Source organism: Salvelinus sp. IW2-2015, linkage group LG17 (assembly GCF_002910315.2).
Source record: "Salvelinus sp. IW2-2015 linkage group LG17, ASM291031v2, whole genome shotgun sequence".
Lineage (NCBI taxonomy): Eukaryota > Metazoa > Chordata > Actinopteri > Salmoniformes > Salmonidae > Salvelinus > Salvelinus sp. IW2-2015.
In genome coordinates this window covers 35,317,493-35,330,522 of record NC_036857.1, presented here as the reverse complement: position 1 = coordinate 35,330,522, position 13,030 = coordinate 35,317,493, and the positions used below count along the sequence as shown (strand labels likewise).

The 13,030-nt window shown below is 42.6% G+C and overlaps 1 pseudogene; it reads right to left on the bottom strand.

Annotated features, from left to right (window-relative positions):
• The window catches only part of LOC111976332 (serine/threonine-protein kinase mTOR-like), a 100,584-nt pseudogene that overhangs the window by 83,984 nt on the left and 3,570 nt on the right, over positions 1–13,030 (bottom strand).

Sequence of the window (13,030 nt, the reverse complement as noted above, 5' to 3'; positions counted from 1 at the left end):
AAAWAGTAAAAATAAAGAAACCCTGAAAATGAGTAGGTGTTCTAAAACCTTTGACCGATAGTGTAGCTTTGGAAAGGGATCTGCGCTTGTTTTATTTGGAGCTTTGCTAATTTCCCTCGGCAGTCTGAGACAAAACAAAGATATTTGATTCTGTTCCTTACAGTTTGGATCCGGACATCTCTCGACTGTCCCTTTGTTTTCAATGCTGCGACATCCTTCTGTAAGTCTTAGTGGGTGGATATGGGGCTTACACATCCTTAAACACACATTCACTGCATACACACACAAAAGGTATATGGTAAACACACCAAATCATAGCCACACACTTCATAAAACCAACACACACACTGACACATACAGTATCTATTCATGCACCACGCACACCTTAGGAAAAAATAGACACTCCTTTTGTCCTCTCTCCCAGTGCTCCACTTCCTCTCTCTCTCAGAGGGAGTGTAAGCTGACAGGGTGCTACTGTGTGCTGGGGGGTGAAGAACAGGAGAGAGGAGCAGCAGTGTGAACATCCACTGTACGCCACCTGTTCCTGTCAATACCTGATCCATGGCCAATCATGCACTCACAGTAAACCATTTCCCTCTGTAGGATCTTCCCAGTCAATAGGGTGCTACCCCTCACCCCCCCCTCTTTCTCTCCTGTCCCTAGCAGAGAGGGCTTCCAGGCAGGGCCTGAGCGTGTGGCTTGATTGAAACCGGCCCTTGTGGGAGACAGGGAGTTATATAATGTTGTGATGAAGAAGAGAATAACAGCTTTTAATGGATGACTGCGGGTGGTTCTGCTGTTCCAGTGGGGGGAGCAGAGAGACAGGCTGAATGGACGTTGCCCAAGCTAAGCATCTCCTAGATTGAGCTGTCCGTCTCGGGGAAATGCGTCTGAGTTAACACCTCGCCATCGCCCACGCTCTGCGACAGACAAGACTGGACTTCCTTCTCTTCTCTCTTGGGATCATTCTAATTATCCAGGAAAGGATGGTGGCGTTGGACTGATCACACACAGACTTCAAGAGACATACACACACTAAGACACACATACGCACACAATTTCTATCACGCACACATAAACTCATACACACAAATAATTTATTATATTTTGCCTAATCATACAGGTATCTTACTGCCTGCCCTGAGTGACTAAAGTGAAATCATTTTATAATACCGTTGGATAGCCTATTTCGTTCAGCATTGAAAATAAGAACAGTCTTATTTTTAGCTTCTCATTCATATAGGGCCTATCTGTTGGGCTACTTAGATACCTTTTCAAATTCTACAAATTAGACTAATTGCTCGTGTAGAACCAACATTTGATACTTCTTGATTTGATAAGCTAATATTTTATATAAGGGGCATGATAGAATGCATTCTGAAAATATTCCGAACCCTTGACTTTTTCCACATTGTTACGATACATCTTTATTCTAATATTGCTTAAATAAAAACAAATTCTCAAAAGCGAAAAACGGTTTAGAAATGTTTATGTAAGAATTCAGACCGTTTGCTATGAGACTCAAATTGAGCTCAGGTGCATCCTGTTTCCATTGATCATCCTTGAGATGTTTCTTCAAGTTGGAGTCCACCTGTGGTAAATTCAATTGATTGGACATGATTTGGAAAGGCAGACACCTGTCTATATAAGGTCCCACACTTGACAGTGCATGTCAGAGCAAAAACCCAGACTTGAGGTCGAAGGAGTTGTCCGTAAAGCTCCGAGACAGGCTTGTGTCGAGGCACAGATCTGGAGAAGGGTACCAAAACATTTCTGCAGCATTGAAGGTTCCCAACACAGTGACCTCCATTGTTAAATGGAATAAGTTTGGAACCACCAAGCCTCTTCCTAGAGCTGGCTGCCCAGCCAACCTGAGCAATCGGGGAGAAAGGCTTTGGTCTGGGAGATGACCAAGACCTCTATGGCACTCTGATGGAGCTCCAGAGTTGCGGAGATGGGAGAATCTTCCAGAAGGACAACCATCTCTGCAGTACTCCACCGATCACGCCTTTATGCTAGACTGGCCAGACGGAAGCCACTCCTCAGTAAAAGGCACATGACAGCCCGCTTGGATTTTGCCAAAAGTCACCAAAAGACTCAGACCATGAGAAACAAGATTCTCTGGTCTGATGAAACCAATATTGAARTCTTTGGCCTGAATGCCAAGTGTCACATCTGGAGGAAACCTGGCACGGTGAAGCATGGTGGTGGCAGCATCATGCTGTGCCGATGTTTTTCAGTGGCAGGGACTGGGAGACTAGTCAGGAGGGAAAGCTGAACAGAGCAAAGTACAGAGACATCCTTGATGAAGACCTGCTCCAGAGCACTCAGGACCTCAGACTGGGGCGCAGGTTCACCTTCCAACAGGACAACAACCCTAAGCACACAGCCAAGACAACACAGGAGTGGCTTCGGGCAAATCTCTGAATGTCCTCGAGTGGCCCAGCCAGAGCCCGGACTTGAACATCTCTGGCGAGACCTGAAAATAGCATTGCTCCCCATACAACCTGACAGAGCTTGAGGATTTGCAGTGAATAATGGAAGAAACTCCCCAAATACAGGTGTGCCAAGCTTGTAGCATCATACCCAAGAATACCAGAGGCTGTAGTCACTGCCAAAGGCGCTACAACAAAGTACTGAGTAAAGGGTCTGAATACTTATGTAAATTCTGTTTTTATACATTTGCAAAGAGTTCTAATCCGGCTTTTGCTTTGTCATTATGGGGGTATTGTTTGTCGATTGAGGCTAAATAAAAACATTGAATACGTTTTAGTGCTAGTGCAGTGCTAGAAGCCTCACTACAGATCCAGGTTTGATCCCGGGCTGTGTTGCAGCCAGCCACAACCGGGTGACCCATGAGGCGGCGCACAATTGGCCCAGCGTCATCCGGTTTAGGGGAGGGTTTGGCKGGCTGGGATGTCCTTGTCCCATCAGGCTCTAGCGACTCCTTGTGACGGTCCAGGCGCATAACACCGACTTTGGTCGCCAGGTGCACAGTGTTTCCTCGACACATTGGTGTGGCTGGCTTCCGGGTTAAGCGAGCAGTGTGTCAAGAAGCAGTGGCTTGGCAGGGTCATGTGTCGGTGACGCATGGCTCACAAACGTCACCTCTCCCGAGTCCGTACAGGAGTTGCAGCGATGGGACAAAGACTAACTACCAATTGGATATCATGAAAATTGGGGAGGGAAAAAAAGGGCTAAAAAAGTACCGAGAAAAAATAAAGCAATAAGGCTGTTTGTAACCAAATGTGGAAAAAGTCAAGGGGTCTGAATACTTTCCGAAAGCACTGCATCTCTTTATTTGACTAATAAGTAGACAAAAAGTTGAAATATGTTTTATTAAAAGCATTTCCCAAGCCAAACTCTTTGCATCAGCCACAAGAACAGCCCTGTCTGTGCAGTAGCAGGGTTTGGTTTTACAGGCGAGTCGAGGAAACAGATGTCTGATATTCAATGATTAACTGCCCAGTGAAGGAGTTTCAACCCCTAACGCAAGTCCCAGTCTTTATAAATTGCCCCTCCCTTTACGCTCTAGTTTAGAAGCCAAACGCAATAGAAGGGCACCTGGGCAGAGCGCCCGTGTTCCTTTGGACAGGCAAGTATTTCTACCGCCTTGTTTTTATTTTAACTAGGCAAATCAGTTAAGAACAAATTCTTATTTTACAATGACAGCCTACCCTGGCCTAACCCAGACAATGGGCCAATTGTGCGCCGCCCTATTGGACTCCCGATCACGGCCGGTTGMYATACAGCCCGGGATCYAACCAGGGTCTGTAGTGTACACCTCTAGCACCGAGATGCAGTGCTTTAGACKGCTGCACCACTCGGGAGCAGTATATGAGGCCTTTACTAGGCCCTACACAACATGGAGATTAATGGAGACGCCAACAACATCAGGATCTAGGCCAAGGTGGAGAAGATGGCCAAAGACCACTTTTGCTGCTGCCCTATGTGCCAGCCAGAGCAATGGGGATGAGTGAGTGTTACTCCCCTAGTCTAGACTGACAGTCTTWAGGTGACACAATTGCATAGTGGTGTCATATCTGTAAATTCTCAGATTACCGRTGCACTGTACACTGTGGATAGCAGCTGGTCAAAGTTATGTCTCCTTCATGCAGTGGTGTAAAGTACTTAAAGTATTTTTACTTAAAGTACTACTTTTTTGGGGGGGGAGTATCTGTACTTTATTTTTGACAACATTTACTTCACTACAWTTGTAGAGAAAATAATGTACTTAACTCCATACATGGCACCCAAAAGCAGGACAGGAAAATTGTCAAATTCACACTAAAAGAGAACATCCCTGGTCATCCCTATTGCCTTTGATCTGGCGGATTCACTAAAAAAAGGCTGTGGTTGTAAATTTTGTCTGAGTGTTGAGTGTTCACCTAGCTATAAGTACATTTTTAAAAAGAAATTAAAATGGTGCCGTCTGGGTCGCTCAATGCAACGAATTTGAAATCATTTATACTTTTAGTTTTGAAACTTAAGTATATTTTCCGCAATTACATTTACTTTTGATATTTAAAACCYAACACTTTTACTCAAGTAGTATTTTACAGAGTGACTTAATTTTACTTGAGTCATTTTCTATTAAGGTATCTTTACTTTGACAATTGGGTATGACCATTTTTCACCAATGCCTTCATGGGACATTAAGTGTTGTCACCCCCCCGAACACATATCTAGGTTAGTGTYAGTTACATGGCGTCAGAACATGCAGAGTTGTTGGAACTGGAACATTTTATCAGATCTCTGAGCAAGCTGTAACATTATACCATTATCATTCTTGAGGCCTTGGTGTCTAACTCTTGGTTATTGTATTCACTGGGGTGGTGGTTGAGGTTAAGTGGTGCACCTAGCCAAGGACTTCCTACCACAAAGGGGCAGCTATGGGGCCACATGCAGATCTGCAGCCACAAGTTGACATAGCCAATTGCTTTCCAGCACTGAAGCGGGACGTGCAGGATCCCCAGTGCACAGCAGCAGCCAGCTGCCATAGACTATAGCTGCTCCAGACACTGACCTTGATGTAACCATATCCTCCATTGGAGAGCCTCAATTCCAAACTGAGCCCTTTTAGCAGGCCTGCTAAAACTATTACTGTCCACAGAGCCCAAAGTCACAGCGCATCTGTGTGTTAGTGACGCATACACTAGATCAAAATTTTGGGGTCCCTTAAAATGTGCTTTCCTTTCAAAATCAAGGACATGTTTGTCCATTAAAATAACATAAAATTGATTAGAAATACAGTGCAGACATTGTTAAATGTWGTAAATGACTATTGTAGCTAGAAACAGCAGATTTTTTGGGGGAATATCTACATAGGCGTACAGAGGCCCATTATCAGCAACCATCACTCCTGTGTTCCAATGGCACGTTGAGTTAGCTAATCCAAGTTTATCATTTTAAAAGGCTAATTGATCATTAGAAAACCCTTTTGCAATTATGTTAGCACAGCTGAAAACTGTTGTCCTGATTGAAGAAGCAATAAAACTGGCCTTCTTTAGACTAGTTGAGTATCAGGAGCGTCAGCATTTGTGYATTCGATTACAGGCTCAAAATGGCCAAGAAACAAAGAACTTTCTTCTGAAACTCATCAGTCTATTCTTGTTCTGAGAAATGAAGGCTATTCCATACGAGACATTGCCAAGAAACTGAAGATCTCATACAACGCTGTGTACTACTCACAGCACAGCGCAAACTGGCTCTAACCAGAATAGAGAGAGTGGGAGGCCCTGGTGCAAAACTGAGCAAGAGGACAAGTACATTTGAGTGTCTAGTTTGAGAAACAGACCTCACAAGTCCTCAACTGGCAGCTTCATTAAATAGTACCGGCAAAATACCAGTCTCAACGTCAACAYTGAAGYGGAGACTCCGGGATGCTGGCCTTCTAGGCAGAGTTGCAAAYAAAAAGCCATATCTCAGACTGGCCAATAAAAAGTAAAGATTAAGATGGGCAAGAACACAGACACTGYAACTCTGCCTAGAAGGCCAGCATCCCGGAGTCACCTCTTCACTGTTGACGTTGAGACTGATGTTTTGCAGGTACCATTTAATGAAGCTACCAGTTGAGGACTTGTGAGGGATCCGTTTCTCAAACTAGACACTCAAATGTACTTGTCCTCTTGCTCAGTTGTGCACCGGGGCCTCCCACTCCTATTTCTATTCTGGTTAAAGCCAGTTTGCGCTGTTCTGTGAAGGGAGTACACAGCATTGTACGAGATTCAGTTTCTCCCATGGAATAGCCTTCATTTCTCAGAACAAGAATAGACTGACAAGTTTCAGAAGAAAGGTCTTTTTTTCTGGCCATTTTGAGCCTGTAATCAAACCAACAAATGTTGATGCTCCAGATACTCAACTAGTCTAAAAGCCAGTTTTATTGCTTCTTTAATCAGCACAACAGTTTTCAGCTGTGCTAACGTAATTGCAAAAGGGTTGTCTAATAATCAGCTAAATTTTTAAAATGAAACTTGAATGAGCTAACAAAGTGCCATTGGAACACAGGAGTAATGGTTGCTGATAATGGGCCTCTGTACGCCTGTGTAGATATTCCATTAAAAATCAGCCATTTCCAGCTACAAAAGTAATTTATAACAATGTCTACTCTGGATTTCTGATCAATTTGATGTTATTTTAAATGGACAAAAAAGTGTAAAAAAACAAGGACATTTCTAAGTGAGCACAAACGTTTGAACGGTAGTGTAGGTCCCGATTMACATTTTCCATGCACTTTCCTTGCAATGTTCCCGGCAAATTGATTCACATATGACAATTTTTTTTTTTTTTAAGTTGCAGATACATTTTTTTTTTTACAAATTGTCATTTTTGCAAGCCGTTTCATCTCTGGACTGAGTAAAAAGATGGCGCCACAGGAGGCTGCATATGTTATTATCCTCGAGGACTGAATACACCTCAGTGGCTCAGTTTAAAACACAGAATCGAGTCACTACCTCCATGAGAAAGATYAGTGATTTACGGTGTGGGTATAATGCATAAATGTAATATATACATGAATATGAGTAAAACATTCACTCTCAATCTACAATGGACAGTGTAGCCTAATCCTGTGACCCAAATGACGTCAAGGRGTTGGTCTCACCAGTGCATGGGCCATTAGGAATTTTATATGACCTATAAAATCATTACAAAGCCGTATACATCAGGATTTATGGTAAAAACTCCAAGCCTTGGGGCCAAATATGCGGGTCATTGTTGATCAGATATCCCTCTAACAGCTTCTAAAGAACTTAGCGCGATCACTTTGTCTGAACTGAGGTCAGCCTCCCTGTGTTGGATGTTTTGGTTCGCAATCAGACAAAGTGTGCAGACGTWCAAAGACACTTGGACTCCGACAGGTTGTAAAGCCAAACCATAAATTCTGTTGACATTGCTAGGCCTCAGCGGTGCCCTGTATGCAGCAGATTCCAGTGATAATAAAGTCAATCAGTGGATATGGCCATTTGTTAGCCCAGCTCATAGCTGCAATTGGGTACTCGTGGCAGCTAGACCCGGGACATTCGGTAATTGAAAACGCAAATAGCTTTTCTCTAGTGTAAAGTTAACACCACAGGGGGAAAAAAAGAAAAGTAAAATAAAAAAAAGAGGTGAACCTACCAACAAAGCTAATGTGCGTATATGTGTATGTGTGTGTGTGAGAGAGAGAAGAAAGAAGTGTTACAGACAGCGGCCGGAGCTCACCGGTGTCCTGGCTGGACTTGGAATCCGAGAGGCTGACGGCRGAGGCGTCTCGTGACTGGTCGATGTTCACCTTATGCTTGTAGTGGTCCAGGGKTCCAGCAAGCCCAGCAGACGAATAGCCTGATGGACAGAGCCACAACATCAGAACATATGATAWACATCTCTATAGACAGAACATTAGACAGATCCGTGGACAAAGCCGGTGTAGTAAAATGTGATACGGTGAAACAAAGAGCATTTTCCACCTCATTCTTAACTAGGAGTGTAATTCRAAGGTGGGATTCAAGGAGTTACCACACCTAGGGCTATGTTAGTGTTGTGAATCTTGACAGCTGCATCTGGCGTCATACGAGACACTTTGTGCTGTCGCTTTGAGTTTAACCATTGCTTCTATGAAACTGTTGGGTGAAACCCAAATGGAGCCACGACGGAGAATGAAGAGTACCCCCTCCTTTTGCTCCATCTTGAGGAAGTTGAGCAGCACCTCCAGAAGAGAGGGGTATTTGTTTCAGGACTCCACCACGTATCCCGTGCTGGCAACCTGTTTGCCTGAGGTCCACAGTGCCACCTGGTGGAAAGGAAAAAGTGTTACCACACCGACAATGTCATCAAATACATCGGAAGCCATAATAGTCCCATAAAATACCTACTAAAAGTACTGTGTGGAATATGAGCAATGCAATAGCATCCTTTTGAAAGCAGGTAAATATAATAACGCCAGATATTACAAGAGATGGTCGGGGGAAAGGCTTGCAATTGAAGATATTGTGAGAAAAAATATGAACTTATGCCTATACAATTGCACATATGTACCTTTCTCTTGGCTAGGAAAGAGGATTCCTGGAGCATGTCCATGATGATGGGGAACAGCTCATCCATCCACTTCCTCATCTCCAACCCGTTCACCTGGAGGGCCTTGTGTCAACAACCAAATCAGAACTTGCCTCTGGTGCAAAGAGGCCATCTGTCCTTGCATAGCTAATTTACAGTAGGCCTACATTGCACCTCACCTATCAGATATACAACTTACTGTATCCAGTCTGTTATTTCATTTTGCTCCACTCGGCCTGTGTTGTTCACAATTCACAAATCCGTGATTGCCAATGCCTTACATAATACAGTGCATAAACAGTACTCTGACGTTTATAATTGTCGTAGCCTGGGGAGAAAACATCTTGAAATGGGTAGACACTATCTGAACTTGTACAATTAGAAACACACCATTTTCTTCTGTTGCAAAACATGCGCCCTACTGAACACGACCCTGGCCTGAAATATGAGAATTAACATAATATTAACATTATTAACAATTAATATTATTAATATAATTATAATAATTATAATAATTATAATTATTAACAGAATTAACATAATTCTGTTTTATCTTTCTCCTCGATTATGGCTTCTTTGGGGGAACCTGTTGGTCTCTAACTGTCCTGGCACTGAGCACAAATTGTCCTCAGCCGTTCTCTCGCATCTCCTGCACTCCCTCTGCGCCGCAGGGCAAGCCCGCCCCTAAAAAAAAGAACGAAAAAAAAGACTCACTTCCTCAACCTTCTGGAGAGTCTAGCAGTTCACCTGAGCTGGGAGAGTGACATTCAAATGAAATCAATTGTGAAAATACAAGGTTGATTCCCACAGGGGATCCCAAAGTTAGGTTGGCCACCATTTGGCAGACAGTTAAATAATGCAAATCATATAGAACAAACACACAATAGAACACACTGAACATGAAAACAATATATAAACTCAATGTCACTAGAACTACTGCGTTTGCTGGTAGGGCCAGAGGTTGGCAACGTTTCGTACCTGAGCCAGCTCTCCAATGGTGGCCAGGACACAGGATTGAGGTATGGATGTTTCAGCTTTAGAATAAGAGCCTGAAATAAAGAGGAAATAACCTTAGAGCCAACGTCACTTGAATAAGTTGAATGATTTAAACATGTCCAACTTAAAAAGTAACAGCACTAACATATATGTTATGGTGGACTAACAATGATCTTTCAGTGAGGAAAACATTCAGAGGATGTTATAGGGTAGTTAACATATGGGCCAGCACTGATGGCGGTACCTTTAAGATGAAATCTATCCTATATATAGTATGTTACTTTCATTGAGTAAAACATAGGGGACAGTGCTGATGACGGTACAGTATGTACCTTTAGAATGGGCTCCATGTAGGTGCGTTGGAGACCGGTTGATCGAAAATGGGAGCGCCCTGCTCCTTGTTTCTGTCCACGCCACTGTGCTCCAGCTCAGTCGGGATCTGGAACAGGCAGAAGCAAACACACCATCGTTTAGCAGCCATTCTGATGAACGCTTATCTTTTTTTATTTAGCTAATAAAACATGGTTTTAATTGTGAGCGAGAGTCACTCCTATTCCCATCAAAACYTAGAATCCCAAAGCATAGTTTAGAATAGTTCAACAGTCTGACATTTGTTATTCAAGCCACATTGTGAAAKATTAACTTGGCTACCATCTGCTGGTGTGTTATTGAAATGGCTGGTCCACCACTGACACTCAGGAAGCAATAGCATCTTGGGTACTACACACAGAACTACACCTAAAACAGATCAAAACCTGTTGGTTTCTTCTGAAGCATCTTTTGTCTCTTTGATACATCTTGTGCAGAAATACACAAAACACCTGCAGATAAAAGTTGTTTCTGTAAATTAAAATGTGTTCTCAGTCAACTAACCTGGTGAATGGGTTCAATTACTCAAATAAAACAAGGCAKGGTTGCATTAACTGGATGAGCATCTTGCGCAGGGAAGGGCATGACAACGGTGGCGTCCGATGGTGCAGATGGCCAGCTCATCATTCAGCATCAGCACCTGCAGGTTCTCCACCTGTGCCAGGTGGACATCGAAGTGCTCGTCCAGAGACAGTAGTGGATGTCTGGGTCTGAGACAGAAAGAGAGTCAGAAAAGGTTGACATTGTCTACACGGTGGGTGATATCATCGGTAATCGCTAGTGTGATTCTGTCTGCCGTACAATAAAATGTCATAATGTTCGGTTTTGTGACAAACAAAGACACTTTCAAAACAGAAGCTAACCCAGGAGTGCCTAGTCATTTTGGAAATTTGACCCTAACATGATCATCATCATTCTCATAATTAACACAGCCTCCCTTACTTCCTGAGTTGGTTTGACTGGACAATTAAGTTTTGTTGTACTGTAGGCATTGCACCGTTATTTGAATATTAGAATAGCCAACGTTAATATTTTAATACATGTGTGAGTATTAATTATACAGTAGGCCTATTTGAATACTGCATTTTTTTTTCTTAATTAAAATTGTGGTATCGTTACATACACGGATATACCATGACATTTCAAATGATTAATTTAATAAAACTAACTTATGTAGTGCACCCCATAAAAAGACTGGCAGCCTGTAGCCTTCATGTGTGTAGCTTGTTGTTTATGTTGGCCAATCAAAGCAACAAATAGGCTCAATGTGTAGCAAGTGCAGTGAGAGTTTACTAATGCAATGGAAGATGGAATAAAATTACAGAATTAACTTTAACAAAATGAGAAGGAGTAGGCTAAAACAGACAACAGATAGGCTGTTTTATCTGGGGTTGGGGAAAAAGTGCAGCATGTAGTCTCAATMACCCTAGCTAGCTATAACTGGCTAGCTTATCTAGCTAGCTTCTCTATGTTACTCCAGTCAAGACAGGCAGTCATATGGGATGACAAATAACATTGTGACTGCTATGTCATGACGTTGGCSTGGGGGTAGGTTTATGACAGTCATAAATACCTCTCCKCCCCTACTGATGTGACATTTGAAAATCCCTTGGTTAACATAGAGATTCTGGGAACATCAGAAGTTGGGGGGAAATGAACKATATTTTGGTAATCTGACCAGTTGAACATATGGGTTGGTACTTAATGAATATGATGTCAGTTCGGTTGTCATCTGAGACATTCTCATCAATGATAGGATGACCTAAACTCTACAGTGGAAAGTCTACACATTAGAGTTATCAGATTCACATGGAATTGTTGGGCAATTTAAATGTTTGAATATAAAATTATTGGTGAAAAGATTAAATGTAATTTTAGCTTCCAAATGAGAGATTTGGGTTTTCATAAGGTTAGGGCTCTGCTCAATCAGTGGCCCGCCCCTGTGAAGAGACATGTGTTATAAAACTATAAAGACACACCCTTCTCCCTCCACTATATAAAGCCTTGGCGAAAATGTAACCTCCTGTTCCGAGGATGTGAGGACGACGGTCCATACGTTAAAAGGACTAACATGTCAACTGTTCCGGGTACATTAGGATGCGATCCGATGTCAGAATGGTTCAGATGTCAACTACAGAACTAAGCCAAACTCAGCGTGAGCTTTGGTTGCGAATGGTATGAACTTTAAACTCTTATTCYCTACAGAAGTGATACCTCCTAGCCTTTGAGTTAGCAACAGCAGCTGCAAACGTGGGCTAGGAAAGAACAGACAGAGTATCCTGTCTACCACACAACGACGTTACTACAACGTATACAATTTACCAGCAGAGACATTCTTCAAAGGACAAAGGACTCTGTTGGGCAACACGGCCTTCCATCTACCACCAACCTACCGAAGCGCAGCTCAGAGTAAATATTTATTGCATTTTACTTTTCCAAATAGGCGGTAATTTAGAATGCATAAGATACTGTAACGGCTTTCCTCCTGGAAAGAAGGAGAGGACCAAAATCCAGCGCGGTTATTGTTCAACATGTTTAATCAGACGATAAACAGTGAACATTAACAAACAACAAAATAACAAACGTGAAAGCCGAGACAGTCCTATCTGGTGCAGAACACAAACACAGAGACAGGAAACAATCACCCACAAAATCCCAACACCAAACAAGCCTCCTATATATGATTCTCAATCAGGGACAACGATTACCAGCTGCCTCTGATTGAGAACCATATTAGGCTGGACACAGAAACAGACAAACTAGACACACAACATAGAATTCCCACCCAGCTCACGTCCTGACCAACACTAAACAAGCAAAACACATAACTCTGGTCAGGACGTTACAGATACTGTATTTACGATAGCATGACTTCTCCCTTTGTTCCTCAAGTCTTCCCGCTCTTTCACTCAAACCCAGCCCCCTTTTCTTTTGTGTAACCAGCTGTCATATCTGGTCGGTCCGCTTGGGACGTTTTCCTTTATGACGTAATTTGTAATCAAGGTATGATTCATTCTGTGTATATGTAATTCTGTGTGATTAGTTAGGTATTTAGTAAATAAATAATTAAACCCAATTTTGTATTGCTGATTCAACTTGTTAGCCAGGGTTCGTGAAGATAACCAAGAATTTA